Source organism: Parasteatoda tepidariorum, chromosome X1 (assembly GCF_043381705.1).
Source record: "Parasteatoda tepidariorum isolate YZ-2023 chromosome X1, CAS_Ptep_4.0, whole genome shotgun sequence".
Lineage (NCBI taxonomy): Eukaryota > Metazoa > Arthropoda > Arachnida > Araneae > Theridiidae > Parasteatoda > Parasteatoda tepidariorum.
The window spans coordinates 74,653,247-74,680,229 of record NC_092214.1 but is presented as its reverse complement, the minus strand read 5'-3'; the positions used below and the strand labels follow the sequence as shown (position 1 = coordinate 74,680,229).

The window sequence follows — 26,983 nt, the reverse complement described above, 5'->3', positions numbered from 1 at the left end:
CGCTAGTTAATACTTTTTATAACCAGTGAGGAGTTTTGAAATCTCTGATTATATTTAGATCCAACCTATAATTCCAATTTATTTAATCTTACGGTTAATTTTATAAAATTATTTTAAGTTAAAAATCCAATGAAATAGAAATGGTATTTTTAAAGGAAAATCAAAATTTTTAATAGCAATATATTAAACAAATTATTAAACAAATTATGAAAAAAAACAAGTATTTATAAAAAAATTTCATTACTATTTCGTATTGTGCTCTTCAAATCAAAATAATTAAATTCTTTAATAAAGAAAGGTTTCCATAATATCATTTTTAATGTAATTAGCAGCTCTTTTAAGTTTTCATTTTGAAGTGAACCATAATTCGGCTTATTTTAATAATTTTTAACTTAAGTATATACACCACAAGCAAATTCATAACTAGACTAGATAAAGCACAAGGACTGCAAATTTAACTGTCGAACGTAAAACCTAATTTAAGATTATTAATGATAAAACGATGAAAAATCTTCGTTCCTCTAATTAAATATTTTAAATATAGTCTTTTATAGGTTATAACGTTCACAGTTACCTTAAACTCTATAATAAAGTTGGGGTTCCACTGATAGAAGGTTGATTATTTAGGGTCCCGTAGCCGTAAAAAATTAAGATCGACTGTGTTAGATTATTACTTGACTAACAAGAAGGCTCATAACTTCGAAGCTTTTCATCACGTTTCCATCCTTGAAATGAGAAAAATTTATCTTATAAGGATATTAAATCTCCTTAAATTTACTGAAATAGTTTTGTTGATTTTCGCGTATAGAATGAGGTTTTCTGCTGCTAAAAAAGTCGATTTAATTATAGATTGATGCATCAGATTAGTTAAATCCGTTTAAACATTGTCCTCAGTTGTTGCAGACCTATTAAAAGCCTCACTCAGGAGCGGATAAATTTGGTAATAAGTGCAGGTTAGTTCAGAAATAGTTCTTAGCCATTTGTCGACAATTTGAGTGAAGTACAGTTTAAATGGCTTTACACTCGATCTGCTCAGCAGCTGAAGTTATACGTTGCTCCTAAATTGTACCGACACGATTAAGGCAATTAAGTTTCAATTTAAATTAAGTGTTGTTCCAAGATTCAAGCGACAGTTTGAAAGCAAAGAAACAAATAGAACATAACATAATAAGTTGCTTAATAACAATATGATGCATTAAAAAATCTGTATATTACTGTAGTTCTGCTGTATCCTTGCACCGGATGTTCAAAAATTAAATTAGAAATTGTAAAACAGTTTTACTTAATTAGAAACTTAACGCAAGTATCTTCTGCATGGATCTCCACGTGAAAAAAGCTTAATATCTCTATACACTGATTCTTCAAAAATCGGAGGTGGTTACGAATTAGGAATGGTACAATTTAAGCTATTTCCCTCTACCTAAATTTTAAATATGAAAGATATTATTTTTTCGAAAAACCCTTCCAAGATGATCCTTGATTATAAGAATTGAATTAGCACAGGTTTACTTAAAGAAAAATTCTTTCATGAAAAGGAAGTATAAATTCCAAATTTCTGTTAAGTAGCTTTTCAAATTAAAAAAAAAAACTTCATAATTCATTCGCTAGAGGGTTCTCTATACAATGATTCTTCAAAAATCAGAGGTGGTTGCGAGTTAGGAATGGTACAATTTAAGCTATTTCCCTCTACCTAAATTTTAAATATGAAAGATATTATTTTTTCAAAAAACCCTTCCAAGATGATCCTTATTTATAGGAATTGAATTAGCACAGGTTTACTTGAAGAAAAAAACTTTCTTGAAAAGGAAGTATAAATTTCAAAATTTGATTTTTTTTAAAAAAAATTAGTGAAAAATAAGTTAAATTGTTAGCTAGAAAAATAGTTATTAACTCTATAACACTATATTTATTCACAAAAATATTTAAATTCGTCTTAAATTAAGTAGAATTACATATAACATAATAAAATAATATTATAGGAAATATCTTACATCCACTTATAGTAAATACATTATACTCAGTACAGGCAAATAATTCAATGTATCTTATATTCACTTACATCAGACACTATAACGATAAACACTATTCAATTTTTCATTAAATGTATCCTGTGTTCAGTTAATTCAATTCACTTACATTTAAAACAATTTGTAGGATAATTAAATGGCAATTCTAAAAATAAATATTTTGCGAGAGATTATATTTTATTGGTGGTCAAAGCCTTATACAGCTCTGTAATTAAAAAAACAACGTAAGTGCTTCATGATTGATTCCGAGAAATGTGGCTTGATAAATTTCTTCATTCTATTGTCAGTTGAATTCTAAAATAGAATGTCAAAAAACCGATAACACAAAATATAGTTTTTTTCCACATCCGGATTGTACCGACCACAGTGCTGACATGAAATATCCTCAGTGGTAGAGGGATCATAGGTTAGAGTCCTCTTGCCGCCAGGCAAACCGTGGGAGGTTCTCGTGGTCTTCCTCTCCATGTAACGCAAATGCGGGTTAGTTATATCAAAAAGTCCTCCACGAAGGCAGAATTTCTCCCACTACTTGATCCAGGAGTTCCCTTGTCTTCTGGATTGGGTTCAAAATTACAAGGCTACGAGGTTAAACATTAGTAGTCGTAAACCCAAAAATAGGTCGGTTGCTCAACGATGGTTATAAAATTATAAAATATCTGTTGTTTACCATACAAAATTACCAAATACATAAAAATCTTAATTTTGAATTTTTTGAAGCTTACGTTAATTTTTTACTTTCACAGCAGTATAGTACTTCATAAGTATCATTCAAAGACTGAGTTTTTATGTCAAAAAGAAGTTGAATTTTTAAACCTGAAATATATTGAGTTGATTAAATTTAAATTTATTCAGAATTATTCTTATAATTTGCAATGACACTATTTTAAAGAATAAAAGTGTAATTAAGAACAATTCAAATGTATGAGAATATGAAGACCATATTGATAACTCATTCATGGATTCTTTGTGGATGGTGATGACGTCCTGCTCTCATTTCGACCAATCAGAGCTATCTTGGGAGTCTGTAGGCAATAAATAGAGGAAGGGGGGTCATTTGCTCTCTTCTCTCTCAAGGATAGCAATTCACGGTAAGACCACTCATTTATTTTATTTAATTAAATGCTTTTCAACTTATTCAGAAAAAATAATATATTTTTGAAATAATTTAATAATTTCGAATCTATTTAATTGTACCAAAAATTCTTCTTTTTTTAAAAAAATTTAATTTAAAAAAACTGTTAATGATTATTCGAATTTTCAGCTACTAATTGAGAATACATTAGCGAGTACAAAATTCCTCAAAAAATTATGGTAGCATTTTTTCTCTCCAGTTTCTTCACTAATCGTGATTAAGAAATTTAATCGTTGCTACTATGAAATAAAAGTTTAAAATTAACTTACGTGTTATTACATTAAAATGACTCTTATATAATCCAGAAGAACCATTGAAAATAAAATCATACACAATCTATTCATTTCATTTTTATTATCTTAAGTAAAATTTATATTTCTTTAAAGTTATTTAAAGGTAAAATCCTTTCTAACAAAGATTGATAATAACTTTAACTATTGTATTTTGTGCCCAGTAGAGATATCAGGATTTTTCTCTTATAAATTTCAAAGGTATGCAATACTAACTGAAGTATAAACTACAAATATTGTATTAAGTAAAATTTCTAACTATATATATATATACTGAGTTTATGAATTTGTGCATACGAGTGCGTGTTAACTAAATACTTATCTGCTCCTGAGTGGAAGATAAAATAGTTTTTTTTAACAGCTTAATAATTGGTATTGGGCAACTTATTTAACATTTTCAATCGAGTATAAGACAATTAGACAAATAGACAATTTACAAAATAATATTCGTGCCACTTGTGTATAAAAATGGTTAAATAGTCAGAGAGACACACCTCTTCAACACTAATTTTATAATGTATTTATGACAAGAGAAAATTTCATAAAAACTTCGATTTAATAGTTGATTTAGAAAGTTAAAGATTTTAATTTGTGATAAGTTTATAGAAACATTAGATAGTTTTTTTTTAAAAAAAGTCCCTGAAATTAAACTCTGATTAGTTTTGGTCTTTTAAATTTAATTCCATTTAATAGCGTTAAACCCTTACGTGAGCCGTTATTATTTGACGATTGTAAAATGATGTAGGCAACTTACGACATTCATGGTTCAACAAAAATTATTAAAAGTAGTTTAAATTGTTCAACATAGGTCATGAAACTGTAACCAATGTAAATGTATGTAACCTCTCATAAATGATTCATAAAGGGTTTCAGCCTTTTCTCACAAAAATATTAAGGTGATTAAATAGTTTAGTTCTAATGCAATTTATTAATTTTTCTTTTATTTAAATTTTCAAAAAAAAATCGCAATTAGAGTAAAATTATGAATTACGCAGAGAGAAAGAGAGAGCCTCACTCAGTAAATGGTTTTTTAAACTTTTGTGTTATTTTCATTATACTATTTTTGTTACATTTGATTGGAAAATTTAGATAAATTGCTCAATACGATTCAACACTAGCCTCTAAGGAATATTTTCACTCCACGCATGCGTAAATAAAATTATATAGTTTTCGCACTAATATCAAGTGAGTAATTGATTTTTACAAAATGTATTGCAATTTTTTTTGTTTTTTAACCTCCCGATTCCTAGCGTTCAATATATTGGATAACATTTCGTAAAATTGTATAACATTGAAAATAATATTTTAGAATTTTTTTCTTTTTGTATGCATTAAAAAGGGATTGTTTCTGAAAAAATATATCTGTTTTTACTCTCGCTGATCAGAATTTTTAATTATAATGAAAAATTATGAAGAAAGATACGAAATTTGATTCAAATAACATTTTGAATAGTTTTAAGGCAAATGAATACATTTGAGTCAAATGGATTATGTTTCATGATCAAAATATTAATTTTAAATATATCTTACAACAAATATAAAATGCTACATATTAAAATTTATCATTTTATTCAGTAATTAAAATAATTAAAAAAAATAATAATTAAGTTTAATTAATTGAACTTTTTAAAATTTTGCTTATCGCATTTATGAGTTTACTTTTTTTCCATTTCTAAGTAAAAATAATTCATCTAATTATAATGCAAGATGCTCAAAAATATAAGCTTTTTATTTTAATATTTTACTGACCTCTTAATACACTTATGATTAGTACTATGATTAATACTTCACTAAAAAATGTGAGCAAATGCATATTTTTATAGTAGAACAAATGGACAAATAAACATAATGCCTAAAATTATTCAAATGTTATCAGTCACTGAAGGTTAAATATGTGTTATACAACTGTTGATGTGATTTGAATACATTCAGACTTCTAATATAATAGTAAATGAAGGTTATTAAATATTAACTGTCGAAAGTAAATTTCGTTTCTAAAAGTAATTTAATTTAATTTTTTTTTGCCTGTCATAATATGCAACAATGCTTCTTTTTACAAGGCAATTGTTGTGTTGTTGTTTCCTTACCTCCAAATTTAGAGTTAAATAAATAAGTATAAGAAGTAGCTTCAGTACAGAGTACATTAAAACACTTGGCGTAAAATGAAACATTGCGCCCTGGAAGACGATTTACACTGTTAGAATGTGTAAAACACTGCTAAATCTTTAATTTTAGATTTTTTTGTAAATATGGAAGTATTTTTTAGAAAATAATAAAAATGTATATAGGTAGGGAAAATAAAAAGCTAAAAACGTGCATTAATTATATTTTTATGCATGCGAAATATTGGCAGGGAAAAAAAAATCTCGGAAATTTGTATTTTTCTCAGTAAACAATTAATTCCTAACAACAAAAAAAAATGAAACAAATATCAGTTTTACTCTGCTGAACGTTTACACGGTAGTGTATACATAAAACCTGTTGAATAAAATTAAACACCCAAAAAACGAAATAAATACTATCCCCAATACCCGAAAATCGTAAAAATAAATACTAAATTGAACAGAAAGGTTTAAGTCGGGGGATAGTTTCATACTAAACCATTCAATTGAAAAAAATATTTTGAATATTAATAGTCTATTGTAATAAATAAGGTGTTCTGTAATCGTCGTCCTTAATATATATTTTTGCAATCTTTTTCAAAAATAAAGTCAAAAATATACGCATAGAGTGTCGCCAATTAATATTGAAATGAGGTAAAAGTACAAATGTTATCAATACCTAACTAGTTATCGTTAAGAAAGGTGAATTTGAAAACTTCATATTTTATTAAGGAAGTAATCTACTTTTGAAGTTTTTATTATTTCTTAATAATGATCCGTTAAATTTTGCCGCCTTTTTTTTCTTCTCTGAAATCTTAATTTGCGGCTTTTGATGCGCATGCTTTTTATATTGACAAAAATTCTAAAGATATACATTAAGAGTGAAAATTTAAGAAAATCTTGTATTTAATTATTAAGGAAAATAGTAATCAGGATTATGAACTGATGTCGATGCATTCATAAAATATGTAATATTAACTATTGATTTTTCCACTTTGGGATCTTCATATTACAGTCAATTCTGTAAGTTTTTTTTTATTATCCCGTTTTAATAATTCATAAATAATTTACTTTTTCACAAAAATTTTTGAACACAAATTATATATAGTTTATATAGATATAGCTTGAATAAAAATTATGAAAGAAATGTAAACAAAGATTTTAAATTTCTCAACTAGTAACTAATTTTTGGAGAGTTTATCAAAATTGAATGACACTGTTGGAAAAATGAATTTATGTTGAACCATAATATAGTGCAAATTTTCTGTAACCTAATAATGGTGCTAAGTTAAGGATCTTGGTGCACAAACTCGCCTCGTGCTCTCTCGCACGTGCCTCAAAAAGGTGCACAATCTCGATTCATCAAAAAAGACTTCTTATACAGTGAGAAAAAAAGGTATGGTCAAAACAGAGTTTCTGCCTCTATTGGAACACCAAAATCTCGGTAATTTTTACCGCTTTGCTAATGATTTTGATAAAATTAGCAATAAAATATGAATTTCTATTATGAAATAAAATTTGGTAATTATATCATTTTTATTAAGAGTATGGCATAAAAACCATTTATTTCGTAAAATTTACTTTTCAATTTTACACTTCTTACTGAATGTGTTATATTCAGAACTATAATTATAAAAACCAGAATTTCCGGTAAACCATTACCATATGAACGGAAAAATTACCGAATGAATGATTTAATTACCGAATATTATTGTTTTATTAACCACAATTTTTTTTAAAACCAGAAATGCCTCTACTATACAGTAAGGTTATTTTATCAGAATTATTTCTCCTTAGCAGAAAACATTATTCTGGTGTGACTCTTATGATAAGTTAAAAATATTTGCAAAAATGATGAACATTTCATTATAATAAAAAATTTTTTTAAACCACTTGTTTAAATTTTATTATTTTTATTATTATTATGTCATAATAGGATAAGTGTAATTATTTTTTAAAGGAAAATTTTTAGGTTTATATTAGAGTATTAAATAAAATTATGGTTTGGGAAAAGTTCCGCAAACTGCAAACTGACTCCTGTATATTAATTAGTTTTAAGATAATATTTAATTAACTAAGCAATAACTAATTAAAAACTCAATTTTGTGTCACTAGGCTCAATTTTGTGTCACGATGTTTCTTCCTGTGATTTTTCAGATGTTTTATTTTTTCGTTGCGTTTTTTCCGGACTGTTTTTCCAGTACTTTTTTCATTTACCTTTGAGAATAACAGTTCTCAGGAATGACGGTGACTATTTTTTAAAAATTTAACTTTGCGTCATGCCCTTTCCGCAAAACAGTTTGTTACAATTGTTGAATCGAGATCGTTGATAATCGAGAAACAAGAGAATTGGTTAAAGAAGTGAAATGGTTCGATAAAAAATTTTCAAAATCCAATTAGTTTTGTTTTGAACTCTTCCCCTACATTGTATTCTGGAATGTCTTTTTCTTCTGCTCTATTAAGATCATTTATGTCATCTCTGTTGGCATTATTTTCTAATTCTTTGTAAACTGATACCAACGAATTTTTAATTCTTCAACCCCAAATAAAAAGTTTAACTTGTTATACACGCAAAATGCAACGATTCCATCATCTCTTAAAAAAGAGACTTCTTAACACTGCCATTACAAGAAGTTAGGATTTGTTGAATTTCTATAAGAATTCCAACATCTTTTTCATATATAAAGATGCAATAAAAATTATTAAAATAAGATCCCGACAGAAAAGGTTTTAAAAAATATCCCTCGAAAAAGTAAATTAAAACTAATGTTTTTGTTCAACCAACGCTCTGATTATAAATGTTTACTTGTAATTTCATTATGTAAGTTTTGGAAATTTATCATGTATCCAAATTTTGAGGTGAAAATATGATGAATTTGGATAAAAAGAGTCAATCTCCACAAAAAAAAAGAAAAAAAATCCAAAAAATATCCCTCACCAAAAAAGATTTTGAAATCTAATTCACCATCTGAAAAAAAATTCCCATTCCCCTCAAACTAAACACCTAGCTATGAATGCGCTTCTCTTATTTGCTAATTTATGTGATTTTTAAATGCAATGATGATTACGTAAAGGATCTGGATACAAAAATATCCCCTATCAAAAAAAGAATTTAAGAATTAAAAAAAACATTAAAAAATGCCTCCCTAAATAATCAAATGTATTTCTTTACTCTAATTTACAATTTAAGAACTATAAAATTGTATAAAACATTAAAAAATGTATCCCTCTCCAAAGATATCTCTGGTGACTTATACCCCTTGGTACCTTTCCTATATATATTTTATGATTTAGGACCCTACGGAGGACTAGATTTAATGACTCATTATGAGGTAATTGGCCCTAATTATGTTTGGACAGAATATTTTTCTTCAACATCTAGACACTTCTGTCCCTTTAAAATAATTTTTATGGCTTAGATGGAAGAGACTATTAGAGAGACATTTGCATTATTTGATAATGTTTACTTTTTTTACATATATAAAATATTTTAATATGAAAATACATTTAGGAAACAAGTAAAGTTAAAACTATGAGTAATTTATTTATAGTCTTAACCAATTTGCCTAGTTAGTTGTGTCAGAAGTATATGTATTATTATATATGCATTTTGTGCTCAGATATCTGACTACTGTTTTACATGTATTGCAGCAGAAGTGCGTGTAATCAATTCAGTTTGCACCATGGATTATCCATCAAGTTCTAATATCGATGGGATGAAGGTTGAAACATGAGTTGTTGTAATGCATGAGGATTTCTGCTAACCATACAGAGAAAAAAATTTGGCAAGGACATAAATAAATAAAAATAAGAGAAATAAATCAATAAATTAATGAAAATACTTGTAATGAGCACAGAATTTTACGGTTTTAATACATTGATTTGAATTTTTTTTGTTCGTAATGGTAATGCTTTATCGAAAATTTGGTTTTCAAAATTATAGTTCTTGTTACTCACTCGTTTAATGAAACTACAATACTGAAAAGAAACATTTAACAAAAAATATGGTTCATGCCATATTCTGAAGAATCACGATAAAATTACCACATTATTCTTCTAAACCTATTATTATTTTACTATTTGGTAATTTTAAGAATGTGATGGCTAATCACCTTATCAGTCTGGTTGATATAAAGTTAATTTAAAAAAACGCAAAATGAGCTTAGGTATAAATAAAATGACTTCATGCACCTCAATAAATACCTCACTCTTTTTGATTGAAATAAGGTAAATTTTTTTAGACCTCATAAATAACTTTTTTGTTATAAGTGTCAGAAAAACAACCTATATACCTTGTAAATCACCTCATCAGCCTGGTTGATTTGAAGTGAATTATAACAACCTCAAAATGAGATGAAGTGTATCTAAAGCAACCTCGTACACCTAAATTACAACCTTTGCGGTGTATAATTTTTATGCTTGTTTTCTCTGCCTCCTCAAATATACCTCGTATATATCTCAAAACAACCTCGATACTTCAAAAATACCTCAAAACAACCTCAAATATACCTTATATTTTCGTAAGGGTATGCTCTTTACCGAAGAGATTAAATTGTTGTCGATGCGATTAATTATTTTTTTTCTAACATAACAGAGGAAAAAGGGATATGAATGAGGCTTTCAAGTGTTTTATTGAAGTGTTTCAAAGATACCGAACTCGGATAGACCAAGCTTTGGTGTCGGTTAATTGTAAATTTTATTTGGGTAATAAGATTTATTTACTTATTCCCATAAGTGTGTGGGTTTAGATTTTCAATACAAGGAACAACTTATAATCCCTTCCCAATTTGAAGAACAGATAATGAAAGTCTGAGAAAGACAGCACGAAGATATCCAGGACCATAGCGGGATTTGATTTCACTACCTCTACGCTTCTATGCATCACGGCGACGCCGCTCGGTCAAGGTAATCCCTGGGATTTATTTCTGCAAAGTCCCGCAGTGAACTGATAGTAAAGACACAGTTCTCAGTAGAACACCGAAGTCAAGCACCACTGGCTGCGTCCAACAAGCTGGTGGGTGACCACTTTGGTCAGCCTGCATAGGGACGGTATTGGTCCTGGTTAAACTGTTCTACCGTAAAGTGCTCGACTTCGTGCGCAGGTCATCTGGCTACTAAAGCATGGGAGCCATCCATTCTGCAGAGGATCAAAATTGTGATGGCATGTCTTCGGATCTCCTCAGATGCTTCCCAGACCGTTGCCAATAGCCCATTGTGCAGCTTTAGTGTGACTTAAATAAAGTTCCTACCTACCTTATTTCTGTTAAAACTAGCAAACTCTTAGCATTATTGAGAACTCTGTGGCCGATGAGTACTGTTCTTCGGCCAAAAGCTCTGGCTCGTGAAGGTAGCGGCCTCAAATCAATCGTAACTCACGATGTATTTTTGCGCTGTCTTTGTCAAATTTGTGCTATTTGCTTGTGTTTGTGCTACAAGGATTTACAATCCATTCTTTGTGTTAAGTACACGAGCCTGCATATGTATGCATATCAAATTTGTTTATTTATTGTTACTCATACATGTGAAAATTTGCGTTCGTATTACAAATTAAGGCTTAGATGCCCTTGACGAGTAAAAGAACAGATAGCACAATTTAGAGAATGGATGCGCAAAGATGCATCCAGAGCTACAATGGAATTTGAAACCATTACCTCTATGTTACCGAGCGTTTGCATAACCAGCCTTTCATTCATTTGTCCAGCAGGGGACTTGTTGTAAAGACACGGTTCTCAGTAGAACATTGGTGTCAAGCATCACTTACTGCTGTCAATAAGCAGGTGAGGAACCACTTGGATCAGCCTAGGTAGGGACTGAGGGTGCGCATATCGGACTACCAAAGTGGAGGAGTTATCCCCTCTTCAGAGAATTAAATTGTGATGGCATGTTCACGGATCATCCTCTAGGATGTTTCCCAGACTGTCGCCAATAGCCCATTGAAAGTACAAAGTACATCAGTTAGAAAATATCATTATAAAGATAAATCTTCTGTATCATGGAGGCAGCGAGTTTGAATTCCGGAGAAACCCTAGATGTATTTTTATGAGGCCTTTCTCTATGCTGCATTATATTATATTATCTATTTTTCAACTAGAAGGGAGTTTGTAAGCCGTACATTGTATTAAACACACAAGCCATTATAAATATGTGTAATAATAAGTAAATAACCTCCGGGGAGGACTCTCTGGCCGAACGATGTGCGAAGTGTGGAGGTTTCGAAACCCGCTGTTAATCTGGATGTATCTTTGTGCCCTGTAATGCGCCATCTATCTTTATACTTCACAAAAGTTTATAAGCCTTAATTGAGCACACAAGCCTGCAAATGTATGTTGCATCAGTAAACAAGCAAATAAATAACCTCTTATATAACCTCTTAATTGAATATATTGGGCAACGTTTGGTACATTTTCATCACTTAAAAAATAATCTTTTAAGATTACTTAGTTGGTCGGAATTTTAAATTACAATGAAAAGTCGTAAGAAAGGTAAGATTCAGATAACCTTTTAGAACGTTTTATGTTATGAAAATATCCTATTATTTTTGTCTAGTGGATTTTGTTTTATTACAAAAATAAGAATAAATACATTATAAAAATATTCTGTAATATGCAAAAATGCTAAAAATTGAAATTTTTAATTTTTTTTATCAAATTATTAAAAATAAAAAAAAATTTTTTTGTTAATTTCTTGAAAAAAATTATTGCACTTAAGAGTTTACTTTCTTCTAAGCTATATATCTGTAAGTAAAAATTTTACAGTGTATAAAGAAGCAAAATAGTCGGGATGCATAACAAAAGTAAATGATTCGTTTTTATTACTTCTATAATATAGTCAATGTAACGCAATATACCAGGATGTACAAGAAGCATCATTCGAAATCATTTTATCGATATTGTATCAAATTTTTTTTTAAACATCCATGACCAAAACTAATACTAGTAGAAATATAGATGTTCAAAAATTTTGCAAAATGTCTTTAGGCACGCAGTACAGTGCGCATAAAGAAAATGAAGAAAAAAAATGAATCACCCTGAATAGCTTTTGATTTAATGATCAAATTTTAAATGTACCACTTCAGAGCAATTCAATTTCTCAGTGACTATTTGTCCAATTTCGTTTAATTTTGTGTTTTGTTTTATAAAATTATATTCTTTAAAATGATGTAAAATTTGTATCACTTACAATTAACTTTTTTTTACTATTAGTGAAAAAGTTAAAAAATAATAAATAATCATTAAAATTAAATTTTTGCATAGAATTATTTTTAAATAAGCGAATCAAATAATTTTGTTTCAAAATTTTCTGATTCGCTTAAAAAGTTTCAAAAATATGGTGAAATATGCAAAAAGTAAAATTAACACTAAGGGTTCCAAACTTTATACTGCTTTCCTGACCAAACAATTAGGATAACATTTCCCGGAATGCGGTCAAAAATAAAGATACGTCGAAAAAATGGTATGTTCATACCAAAAAAATTATGTTTTTGCGTCTGATTTCGTGAATTAAAATATAGTTTGCACTAATTATAGTTTGCACTAATTACATATTTGAGGTCCCTCCCTCTCACCATTAAGATTGAGTTCTTGCACATGAAAATTCAATCATTAGATCAAAAGTTATTCAGAGTGATTTCCCAGTACATAGAAAGGAATATTTCTTAAAACATTTAAACGTAAAATTTGCGACCACATGTTCTTGTGGGTATATCTCTTTTTCTTTTGTTATTTTGACGAGTCTTTTGTACTTATTCGTTTAATATAAATTACATCATTTTAAAGATTTTCACGTCCTTATTTAGAACTGTATAAAATAATATCAATGAAAAGAAAGGTCTAAAAAGTCAGCATTCTCAAACTGTGACTTACGAGAAATGAGGTGAGTCACGATATTAAAAGTTGCATTCATATAAATGGATACAATGACATTTTCTCACACTCCTAAGAAAAACATATATTTTAAAGAAATTACAAAACACTTTATTGTTCTATTATTGATTCAATTTTGCCTTGTTATTCATACAATTACTGAGATGAAACGTTACCGATGACATTACGCCGTGGCATTGATTCCACAAGGTGCTGATAGGTAGCCTGATGTATCTGGTATCAAGCACTAACCAACTGGTTCTGCAATTCCCTCACATTGCGAGGGGGTAGCGTGACAGCATGAATTTGGTTTTCCAAGTAGGACCACAAATGCTCTATTGGATTAAGGTCAGGTGAATTTGGGGGCCAAGACAGACGATTCGACCCTTTTGACATGGTGCATTATCCTGTTGGTAAACACAATCCCTGGCAGGAAAAACTGTTGCCATGAATGGGTGAACCTGTAACTATGTTCAAGTAGCTTACAGACGTCAGGGATTGTTCTATGAGGATTAAGGATCCTAATGTGCCCCATGAAAACATTGTTCTTGGGCGAGAAACCATGAAAACCTGGGCGAGCCCATTGTTATAGATGGAGGGTGGTCATAATGTAATGGCTCTTCGGTGTATATATATATATAGTGTGTGTGCATAAGGTTTAGTGATTTTCATCTATGCAAGACTATGAAACGTAAATATTTTTGGCATTTCATAAATTAAATTAAACAAGTTAATGACAAAAAATTCATTTTTTATTTTCATTAGAAATGGGATAAGGTAGATACTTTTACAGTTAATTTTCAAAATTTCAAACATATTTAATTTTTATTTTTAATTATTCTCTTAAGGTCGAAATTTTTTTAAACGGAATAATATAAAACTTTCAAACTTTTCTCAAAGTACACGATTTCAAATGATAAACTCTAAAATTTTAACTAGTTTATGTTTAGTTAAAAATAATCTGTATTGTAGATAAAATAATCTGTATTTAAAAATAATCTGTATATCTTAATAATCTGTATAGAAATAATCTGTATATCTTAATAATCTGCACTAGTCTTAGCGAAACATAGAGTAATTATTAAACTATTAGTACCGCATTTCCAGCTATCTGATATATTTTCAGATTCAAAAACCAAATTCTCTGAAAAGAGGTATTATTATTTCCAAATTTTATTTTATTAAATAAATATTTCTTTCTGCAATAATTTTAACGTAGCTTCGAAATTCTTAATGACTTGGCAAAATACCGTCTATTCCATTTGTAATTAGATGAGTTTTGAATTCTGTTTAGAGTACAGCATTTAATTTGAAATTGGTTCAAACAATAAACTTTTTTTTTGATTTTTTATAAATATTTGAAAATGTAGCAAACATGAATTTGTGTATTCTTTATATTAATAAGCTTTTTCAAAAATGTTATTTGCAAGTAGGATTGAAACTGTTTTTTTTTTTTTTTTTTTTTTTTTTTTTTTTTTTTTTTTTTTTTTTTTTTTTTTTTTNTTTTTTTTTTTTTTTTTTTTTTTTTTTTTTGTTTTTTTTTTGCCTAAACAGTTGTATTAATCTTATGTAAATATAATGTTTAGCTAATGTCAATTTATTCGTCTTGAAAAACCATTTGACGTAATTTTATTTTATATTTTATAACAGGTGTTGAACAGCCATTCTGAGTTTAGACTATCCATGTTTAACTCCGTAGCCTTAAAATTTTGAATTCAACACAAAAGACAAGAGAACTCCGGGGTCAAACATTGGGACAAACTAGCCTTCGTGGAGGACTTGTTATGGAACATACCCACATTTACGTTACATGGCGAGGAGAAACACGAAAACCTTCCTTGGTTAGCCAGACGGCAAGGGGATTCTGACCCATAATTCGTCTACTCCTGAGGGTATGCACTGTTGCACGCTGAGAGCAGAATTCGTACCAACCAGCCACCGCTAAGATTCGAACCTGGTTAACCTCATTGTAAGGTTCTATCCCCGAGACACCGCGGCTCTATCTGAAATAATTATGAAACCCCTTCTGGAGTAAAGTAAATTTCATTAACTTTATGTTGGGCATGTTTTGATATTTCTTGAGCATGCGCTCTCAATTTGTTCCATATTTATCAGGGTCACTCCTGCTCTCAACCCTTGTATCTCTTTTTTGAGGTAATATTAATAATAAAGATTAATATATTGCGTAAATACCTCTTAAAACCTTTGCTGAGCTCAAAAGTGGCATACTTTTAGAGATTTCTGGGTAAAAATGGTTGAATCAAAATTTATTTGATTGTTATTTTACCATATTCAAACAAAGCAGTCAAATGACCATAAATAAGATGGTTTTCGAACTGTTAACCGTTGGAAAACCTTTTATTAACTGCTTTCACCAAAGTTTAGTGTCCTGCACTCCACAATTTGTGACCCTGAGCTGTTAGAATACGGTATTCTCATTCACGCGTAGATGGCAGCAGCACAAAGCTGCTCAGCTACCTCTTAAGTTCTAAGTTGAGCTAAAGCTAAGTAAAGTTAAGTCCGGTTAAACTTATTTTTATGGTTTTGAAGCCATACTAATTGTAAATGGTTAAAAAAGCCATGTAGCTAGTTTAAAACTATGCTAGATGGAAACGGTTTCAATACGGTAAAGGAAAAAATGTTCTTTATCGTAAACATTACGGTTAATTGGATGAACAGACTGCTGCCCGTTATTTTACCTTAATTTTAGAATGAAAATTCTAACATTTCAGTCGAAAGCATGAATGTCTTTACACTTCTGCAAGTTTTGCAGAATTTTGCTAACCGTCTGAGCCACAATACCACTGTTGATTAGAAGCATGTCGAACCTCTCATAAATTAAACCCGAATAACTGTAGTCAGTAGTTTCAAAAAAAATTTTTTTTTTAATATTTTAAGCTCTTTTATTATCACAACATACAGATATTAAGGTACAGTTTTATCTCCTTGCATTGATTAGTTATATTCCATTTATCCACTTAAGAACTCTCTTAAGTATCTCAGAAGATCTATATTTAAGTTCAACATCATAGATTGTTATCAACTAGGCAGAGCAGACTAGTTATTGTTATTTTCTCTAAACATTGAATCACTCTCTAACTATTGAAATGTTTTGCTCATTAATTAATATGTTTTTTATACAAACGCAAAAAGTTTGAGCAAATAAAATTTTTATGATTTTTATTACATAAGCAAATAAGTTTGAAAAGAATATTTGAAATCATTGCGCCCTACTCAAATACATAAATTAACTTAAATATATTTTTTATTTTGAAGAACAGCCATGATGTGCATAAACTTTAAAAGTTTTCAATATTATAATAAGAGCCATGAGGGCTCAAGGAATAGAGCTCTCGCCTTCCAATGAGGTGACTCAGACTCGAATCTCAGCGGTGTTTGGTTGATACGACCTCTGCTCCCGGCTCTCACAATCACAGTGCTGACGTGAAATATCCTCAGTGGTAGACGGATAATGGGTCTGAATCCCCTTGTCGTCTGGCACGGGAAGCTTTCGTCTCCATGTAACGTAAATGTGAATCGGTTCTATCAAAAACTCATCCACAAAGGCTAGTTTATCTCAATGTTTGATCCAGGAGTTCACTTGTCTTCTTTTTTGGGTTCAAAATTAAAAGACTATGGAGTTGAACAGTGATAGTCTAAGCTCAGAATCGGGTCAGCTGTTTAAGACCGGATATAAAATAAAATTACTTCAAATGGATTTGAATCAGGGGTTAAAACCCTCTTTCCATCGAGGTAACCTTTTTATTCGTGGTTTTCCTCTCCATGCAATGCAAATGCGGGTCGGGTTAGTTTCTTCAAATATGTCCACCAAGAATGCTAGTTTATTCCAATGCTTGATCCAAGAGTTCCCTTGTCATCTGGTTTGGGTTCAAAATTACAAGGCGAGTTGAACATTGATAGTCGCTATGTCAGAATTGGGTCGGCTGTTCAGCACCTGTTATAAAATAAAATAAAATATTATAATGAAATGTTAGAACTATTTACGCAGAATGTAGAATAATAGAATGAAATGCAGAATGTAGAATAATAGAACTGTAATAATAGAATGTTCTAGAGACGCAAAAAATTAGGGATTATTTTTATAAAACAGTTATATTAGGATTCAGTTATATTCAGTTCATTAGGTAGTTTCATATCAATAAAATAATGTATTTGAATATTTGTAATTATTTTTTGTTTATGATGCCTCCTTTAAATTCCAGCAATTAAATCACAAATATTGCAGATAGGAAATACGAAATAAATATAGGCGCTTTTATTTAATCTTGTAACATTATGATTAAATTCAAAGCTTTTGTTTAATTTTGGAATATTGTGATTAAATTTGACGTCATTGTTCAAACCTGGAATGATGGAATTCATGCAAACCTGGAAATTTATGCATTTGTTCGATCTAGGAATGTTATATTAAAATTAATTAATCTGATTTTTTCAAAGAGTATAAAAAAGGAAGGGAAAAAGATTTCGCCAATAAGAAATAAGATATATTGCGATAAATATAATCAAAATGTATATTCATCAAATGAAATAAAAGTCATAAAATATAAAGAGGGCAAAAAATTGAGTGATTTTTATTAAACATATGTTTCATGGAATGATACTCTCCGAATTGTCATATACATGCTATTTAGATCTGGACATGTTTAATAAACTTCTTTTTTCAGAATGATTTCGACAGTAAGAAATATTGTGATAAATATAATCAAAAATCATATTCCTCTAATGAAAAAAAGTCATACAATATCAAGAGGGAAAAAAATTGACTAATTTTTATCAAACATGTGTGTTTCATCTGATGATGTCTTTTGGATTGTCATATGCTACACTGCTGTAAGAAATTAAGAGAATTTGCAGACTTACTAGATTATCTCTAGAACTACAGAAACGATTTTAATGACATTTGATATGTACATACATTGATGCAATACAAAACAAATACAATTGTAATACTCACGTATGATCGCGCGTAACTCTCGTTGGAGTCGGAAGGTACAAAATTACCACAGGACAATTCAGGCCAATTGACACAGGAAATGGTAAACTGTCTAATTTGAAGTATGAAAACACGCTGCAAGGCCTGTAGGTAAGAGGGGACCATACCCATTTTTTTGTTGTTGTTGTTTATTCTGCAACCTTCTGACTCCAGCAAGTGTTAAGCACGATCATGCGTGTGTATTACAATTGTTGAATGGTTATTTGTTTTGTATTATATCAATGCATGTACATATTCATTAAAATAAGTCCAGTAGTTCTAGAGAAAATCAACCAAGTCTGCAAATTCTCTTAATTTCTTACAGCAGTGTATTTAGAACTGGACATGCTTAGTAAACTCATTTTTTCAGAATGTTGCGTAAGTTATTTAAGCTGATATGGTCACTCTTAAATGAATAATTCAACAATAGCAAAAATTATATGATGAAAGGTACACAAAATTTCACGCAAATTTAGAATTTTGATCCCTTTGCTATATAAAGTGTTGCCAATGAAAAAATAATAGTAAAATACAACTGGTAGTTCATGGTTATTATAAATGTAGGTCCACGGAAGAGATCAATGAATTTTCATGTTTCAATAATATTTTGAACATCGATATATCATTTTCGAGTTGCATTTTTTCCCGATTTCGAGATCAGAATAGGCAGTAGCCCAGTGCATGTGATTTAAAGCAGTAACTCTGAATCTTCTTTTTATGAAGACTTTTGTTCTTAATATAAAGACCACCCATGCTTTGAAAGATAGAATTAAGAATCGTATTATCCAGGGCTTGAAGAATTTTACTGTTCGAAACATAATTTTTTAATAATAAAAGATGAACTTTAACGGAAAAGAAATAATCTGTAATACCGTAATTTTTATATATAGTAATATTTACTGCAAAATCACTGAATCGAAGTAATTAAATAAATATTACTGTAAAAAAAACGGTGCGATGCCATTAAATAGGTAATACATATTTCCTAGCTTTATAAATTTCTTTCATTTCACAAATTTAATTTTTTTAATCATTCTTATTTCAATTAAAATAAACCGTTTTTAATACATTTTAAGTTTTTAATACATTTTATAAAAATCAAATATAAATATTTTATTCTTTTCTTAACAATTAATGTAACGGCTAACTTTTTAATTCAATACAAATGTATAACTAATTAATTCACTGTCGGGACTAAATCGAGCTTCAAAATCTAATTTTAATTCTTTATTTCTGAAGCTACTTTATTTCTCTTACCACAAAAATGCTTCAGTTACTGGGTTATATTAATTCTCACTGTCTGTTTGGTGATTACGCTCTATCCTAATTATTTAAACTTTAAAATACATAGAACGCGGGCTTTGTTTTTGGCTTTTTTATATTTCGATAAATCGCCAACTATAGACTTCTTCCCATGCTCCTAACTGTCCGTTAGAAACAATTCAATAACTTTCAATTTTAAATTCTTGGCGTTAGGACTGGGGGGTTTCACCCTTCGGTCCAACCGTTAACCAACTTTACAAAAATCTTTATTTTAAAAAAAGGAATGAATCTCTTCATCCTTGAAAAAGGAACACAGCATCATTGTTATTTTGTTATCTACTGCACATGATGCAGTTTCTAAAAATATTTCTAAAATAAAATATTTTTCTTTATTATTTATTAAATCTGATGTTTGGAATAAAGTATGAACATTTGAAAATAAACACATCAATTTCCTCAATAGAAACTTTACTCAATATCTTCAGGATGAATGTTCGATTAAGATTTCCTTTCTCCCAACTACACCAAATTAATAACCCCTCTATAGTGAACCTTCAAGAGACCGAAAGTTTGGTTCTAAACTCTCTTTTATTACACATTATTTAAAAAAATGACCAATATTTGATCAACATCATCAATAATGATCAACATCAGACATAGAAACACTTCCCAACTCTCCGATAATTTTTCCCGAATTTATGTTATCCCGCTTTTTAAACCTGTCTAACCAGTCATTTGAGCACACAAAAGTAGTCTCACCAAATCGCTTAGCAAATTCATCGGCTTTGACTTGAAGTATTTGTTCAGATACTGGAAGATTGCGGCTTCTTTGAATGCTGAATCAATTCAATAATGCTATTCAATAATGATGCAAACAAGAGAAAATGCTTATTGCTACATTCCATGATATAGATGGCTTTAAAATCGGTATATGAATTTATTTTGAAGTAGAAATTTAAAAATTATTACAAAAAAATGAAGAAAATAAATCAGCCGAAGACAGAAAATTTTCATAACATCCAACTTCCTCTCTTTTTTTGGTTCTCTATATCCACAACAAATTACATTATGAGTATGTAGCAAGGCACGGGAGCAAACATTTTGGTCACTATATCCGGGAGTTCACTATAAAAGTGTTCACTATAGCTGGGTTTGACTGTAGTAATCATCAAATATTATGTTAAATGAAAGAAAAAAGTTAAATGAAAGAAAAAAGTAGTTTCTTCAAACACCAATAACTTCCTTGGTATATGGTATAAACTTTTACAGTAAATATGGATTTTATGGGTGCTGAACTTTTCACCACAATTCTATTCGAAATTTTGACTGTGTAGATTTATGTATTAAAAATCCCATCGAAAGAGTACGTATGGGACATTAAACATATATCCAACCCGATCTGCTACTGCATACGTAGCCCTGTGCCATAGTCTTTATAAATCCTTTAAAAATATATTTGTAATTAAAAAAACCCGTTTTCAATTAAAATTACTTCTTTCGGGAATTTTAAAACAACCTGAATTCTGGAAATTAAAAGCGTTTATTCATGTTTGAAAAATTATTCCGTATATTCCAATAGGAACTGGTCTATTGTTCCACTCCCTTTGAAATTCCTTCCATAGCCTGCTGTTATGATCATTACGCTTGATATTTCTGAATGCAGCATATCACGTGATTGTAATTCACTTTAATTCAATTAATAGCGCCGTTTATATCTTAAAATTTAAAAGTGATGCTTTTATAGCCAAATGCAGGTTTTAACAGTTAAGGACACAAAGCAAGAAGTTAAATAATTCTACCTCCTACAAATAAATAAACTGTGCAAGTAGAATAATTATTCAATAATGCCTTTATTAATTAAAAGAACTTCCTGTAACTTTTGTTTCAGACAAATGCACTTTAATATAAATTGAAGATTTTTTTTAAAATTAATGTTTAATTCAGAATATACAATTAAATTTTGATAAAAATAAAACAAGCTTTGAACTTAAAAGTGCTCGCTTCAGATCCCATAGATGATTAAAATTTAAATGATATTACTGAGCCGAAATATTAAATGAAGATTTCGTAGTTTCAATAAATATGGCATCTGCAAGAAAAAGAAATATGTTTTAACAAGAATATAATATCACATTTTAGATACGTTATGTTGACTTTTTGATATTAAATTTTTTATTGATATCGTATATTTCAAAAGTAAACACTCTACAATTTAATGTCTCTTTATAATTTATTCTTGTTCATTTGTTTTCATTTTGCATCTCTTATGATAAATTCTGCTAAAAATAGAGAAAAGAAAAAACAATATTGAAATCTTATTGAAAAGCATTTATACTGTAGCTATTATCCGGGTAGCAGAATTTAGGGAGTAAAACTGAAGCACTTTCTTCAAAAATCCAAATTTGTTTGCGAATCAACGCAATCAAACAGTGAATTATCATTTTAAATTCAGCTTAATCTAACACGTATGTAACAAAATTTGCAAATCTAAGGTCCTTGAAAATTTATACATAAAAACTTAATGTTCTTTAAATTGAAGTTTGATTGCATACAATGATTCGAAAAAAATGGAATAAATCCCTTTACAGTTAAGTTTGGAATAAAGTAACAAAAAAAGTCAGTAAATTAAATATAATAAAAACTTATTACTTTTTAACATTTGTTATGTTCTATTAATTCAGCTTTTTATTTCTTATTGGAAACAAGATTAAAGATGTTTTAAAAAAAAGAGTCTGCATAATTTTCCCCCATTTGTTTATCTTTTCATAGTAAAAAGAACATTTAGATAAAAAATAATCTAGAAAAATAGAAATGAATTTTTATTTTGACAAATTTCTATTCTGACAAAATAGAAATTTCTATTTTGAAGGAAAACTAAAGTGCTGAATTCAAATCATAGTTTACGTCAGGTGCCAAGAAATTAGGTACGTTATTTTCATCAGCAATCGACACCTTTAAGAAATCCTCATCGCATTTTATAGGAATTAAAACAAAATAAATATTAAAGGAATTAAGAAGAATTTTATAAATTCAATTGTAAATAATGAAAGCAAACTATAAACTCATCGTATAACTATACTTGCTCCAAACCTAACCTTTACTCGATTGTGTATTTGTAATGTTCCGCTACTTTGGAATATTAGAATTAACATTTTTTTATAATCTTTTTATAAGAAGAGACAACAAGCAAATGCGAATTTTATTGAAAAGAATATTAAAAATTATTAAGAATTTAATCGGAGAGAAAATCATTTACATTTATATTATGAAAAAACTTTGAAAATGCTCGTCGGTGAAAATGAAAAGAAAAACCAGTTTGGCGCACTTATTGGTATATGGGCGATTCTTTTTAAACATGACACTTCGGAACAAAAAATTTCTTCGAATTTAAAGTCTTCAAAATAATATAAAAATTTTTTTGTATACTTATTTGGTTACACTTATTAATGTCTTACAGACAGCAGTGTAATTTATTGACATTTGCTCGAGAAAAAAAATAAAATAGAAATTCACCAAATCTTCTATGCCAGGAAAATGACATATTAGCTTAGAAGTTTAAAAAACAGTCATTTTAAGTTTATAGTAAGTAACTCAACTTAAGCCTTTATGTTAGATGGTCCATAAATTGCTTAAATTAATTCTTTTTATCTACTGTAGAAGGAATCAAAAAATTTTTTGTTGTTGATATGTACAGAATAAAATTTTGTACAATAATCAATCATTAAGTAAATAAATAACTTTGATTACATCCAAACATATTACAATCATACATAAACTTGGTATTAGGTTAATATTTGCTTTCCCTCCGTATAGTATTAGCAGTTAAAAAAAAAATTCTGGTAACTCTTCAATATTCTGGCATTCATAAGTCAGGAAAATGACAGCCAGGATAATGACAAATTCGCCATTTTATAGCATATAACTTTACTTTAATTTAATATTTTAGCCTAAGACGCTTATAATCCGCAGAAAACAACAGGATTTCTTAAAATAACTCAGATAAATCTATGTAGTTTATGTTATTAATGATTTCAAGAAGCCAAGAAAATGACAACACAAAAACCTTCTCACCTTGAAAAATTTTTTGAAATAGATTTTGAAAAAGAAAATTGGTTCTATATTCATGCAACAAGACATGGTCATATAGGAGGGCATCTAATCAATCTATTAACATACGATATTGATTGCTGGCTCTATCTATTTTGGTTATAAACCGCTAAATAAAAGTAGTCAGGAAAATGACAGATTTTCTTGGGACAAACAAATTATTGACAGAAAAAATTATTTTAAACGAAGTTTATATGAATAATATCCTCTGCGTATATTCTAGAAATGCTTACACTGGTTGAGATAAGAAAAATTAGATATTGAAAAATTTATGGGAAGTTTTGTGGCTAGTTATTATTGGAAGCATTGTTTGTGACATGCCTGAAACATGAAATGTTGAAGTTCAATTAAATTTTTCAACTATACAAAACAGGCAATGCTAGCGCAAAGTCATTTTAAAATGTTAACAGCAGTGCTATTTATTAATTTTTTCAAAAAAAAGTTCTTTTAGCATTACAGTATTAGATCTTGGAGCAAGGGACAGTGAATTGTCATATTTCGTGAGAATCACCCATATGTCAAACTGATTTTTTGTTTTAACCCTTCATAATTCTAATTCTTATATTTGTACAGTCCACAATTCCATTTTTTTAACCATTAAAGATACTGTAAAAATAATTATATTCATGAATATTGCAAAAGATTTAAAAACAGATTGAGGATTTAGTCATGAATATCCGATAATTATTTTTTCGAAAAATATATTAACATTTTTTTTCTTCCAAAAGTGTCTCGTAGCAGACGATAAATAAATAAGGATTTTATTATTATAGTTTTATGCATTTTATATGTTGGCTTGGTATTTCAGTAATCGTTTTAGAGGGAAAATTTTCTTTCTTACTTTTTAAAACTTAACCATAAGCTATTGTTCGATAAGGGTTGAAATTCAGACTACTTATAAATGTAGTTTTCAATTATTTTTACCACTAATAAATAGCGCAGCTTTCAAAAAAGTAAGCAATGGCAACGGAACCGAAATGACAATGGGATCGAAAAAACGGAAGTGAAACGGCGGGACCGAAACGACGAGACTGAAATATCAAGACCGAAATGTCGTAGACCAAAACTATCGCAGAATAGCTTCATTACAGAAGGACTGATAAAAAAAAATAGAAAGAAACATCGAGGAAACAAAATGTTTTAACTAATTACCATCGAACAAAAATATTTGTAAATTAAATATTTGTATTACTACTGACCAACTGAATTCCTAAAATTGATGTGAAACTGAAACCCATAAAATTTATGATGATCTCACGAAGTATTTGTTTCCATTTTATAAATTTTTCCATACTTTTGCATCCCTTTATCGGTTTTGCGATCGTTACGTGATTTGAACTGTTCACAATTTCATGTCTATATTATCGCAAAAATATTTTATTTTTTAAAAATATTTATATTTTAGATATATACATATAGATATAAATATTATTTTAACAATGAAAAAATAAGTTTAATGTACGAGAGGTTGACAAAATAATGGAAACACTTATATACTAATACATTTTTTCATATTTCTCAAGAAATACTTAAATAATCGTTTTATAACTTCAGAAGTGTTTACATCATGCGATTTCTCATATTTTGAATGAGATTAAAGCTTTTAGAGATTTTAAGGACTAACAATAAATTACAAACGGAAAACAGTGTTTTTGTATACCCTATGCCAAAAAATGTAGCTATAAATTTGTAACTTGTAACAATTATTTTGGTTGTTAAGTGCAATAATTACGCAACACTTCGTAATGCTATTTTAAATATTTATGGAAATATGGACATTTTTATAAAAAACTAATTATTTTTCTCTATTAACTTCAAAAATATTCAATTAAATTAAGCAAAATTTTTACTTAAAAATTTGAAGAAATTTTTTTTTTTGAAAACTGTGCAATATATTAGTAATTATTAACGTAGTTCTTTTGTATTGCGCATACGTGGAAAAAATTAGAACAAATTTTTCATAATTTTGCAGTGAATCGCATTTGGCAGCTAATGAAAAAAAACCGATTTGAATATTTTAAAAATTTGAAAAATTTCACGCAATTTTCTAAGTAGTTTTTGTACTTTAAAAACGAAACTCAAAATGATAAGGGGTCTTATACAAATATTATTTTGCATCCATCATGAGACAAAATTAAATAACGAATGATAATGCCGTATAATAAACGTTCATACACTTAAATATGATTTTATAAGGAAGGAAAGGATACTTTAATGGGAGATGATACCTAACAATGCCGGTGTCATTTTTAATAAATCTTGTTTAATAGTACAAAATAAAATTTAAGGAAAACCTTTATCATTTTGTGCTTTCTTTTAAATAGTACGCAACTACTTCGAAAATTGCTTGAAAGCTTTCAAATTTTTAAGATATTCAAATTGGACATTTTTCATTAGTTGCCAAACATGATTTACTGAAAACTTAAGAAAAAAACATATTTAAAATTTTGCCGAGCTTGCGCAGTATAAAAGAACTATTTCAATAACTTATATCAATAATATATATAAGTTTTAATGCAGGTCGTCGGGCTACCGAAGCGGGGGTGCCATCCTCTCCGCAGAGGATCAAAATTGTGATGGCATGTCTTCGGATCATCCTCCGGGATGCTTCCCAGACCGTCGCCAATAGCCCATTGTGCAGTTCTAGTGCGACGTAAATTAACAACAACAACTATATATCAGTTTTAAAAAAAAATTTCTCAAATTTTAGAGCAATAATTTTGCAATTTATTTAAATTGCTCCAAAAATTTTGTTTAATTTTATGGAATATTTTTAAAGTTATAGCAAAAAAACTTAACACAAAACATAATTTTTTACATAAATGTTCATATCTCTATAAAAAATTAGCTAGGTCTGCGAAATTTTGTTCAATTATTGCATGTAATAACCAAAATAAGTGTTACAATTTGCAAATTTATTGCTACATTTTTTGGCATACACTGTAAAAAATTTCGAGCTATGTTGCGCCAAGCATTGGTATTCATTTACTGGCTACTTAAATTGGTGTTTAGTGTTACTATGTATTGGTGCTTTCACTAGCTCCAAACAACGAGAAAATTGCACCAAAAATGGGACTTTGAAAGAACCAAAAAGCAGCAAAAGGTTGCACCAAAAATCAGTGTTTTGAAAGGAACTAAAAGCGGAGGAAGGTTGAACCATTATTAAATATTTATTTAAAAAAAGAGGAGATAAATTAAATCAAATTA

At 29.0% G+C, this 26,983-nt stretch overlaps 1 protein-coding gene across 1 annotated transcript in view; it reads left to right on the top strand.

The window, feature by feature from the left end:
- The first annotated feature begins 3,087 nt into the window (after window positions 1-3,087).
- LOC107448396 (aromatic-L-amino-acid decarboxylase-like) overlaps window positions 3,088-26,983 on the top strand; it is a 93,288-nt gene continuing 69,392 nt past the window's right edge. Inside the window, exon 1 of the mRNA XM_071187322.1 lies at window positions 3,088-3,115. The gene's annotated coding sequence lies outside the window, so the exon portion shown is untranslated. The remainder of the gene's footprint in view (window positions 3,116-26,983) is intronic.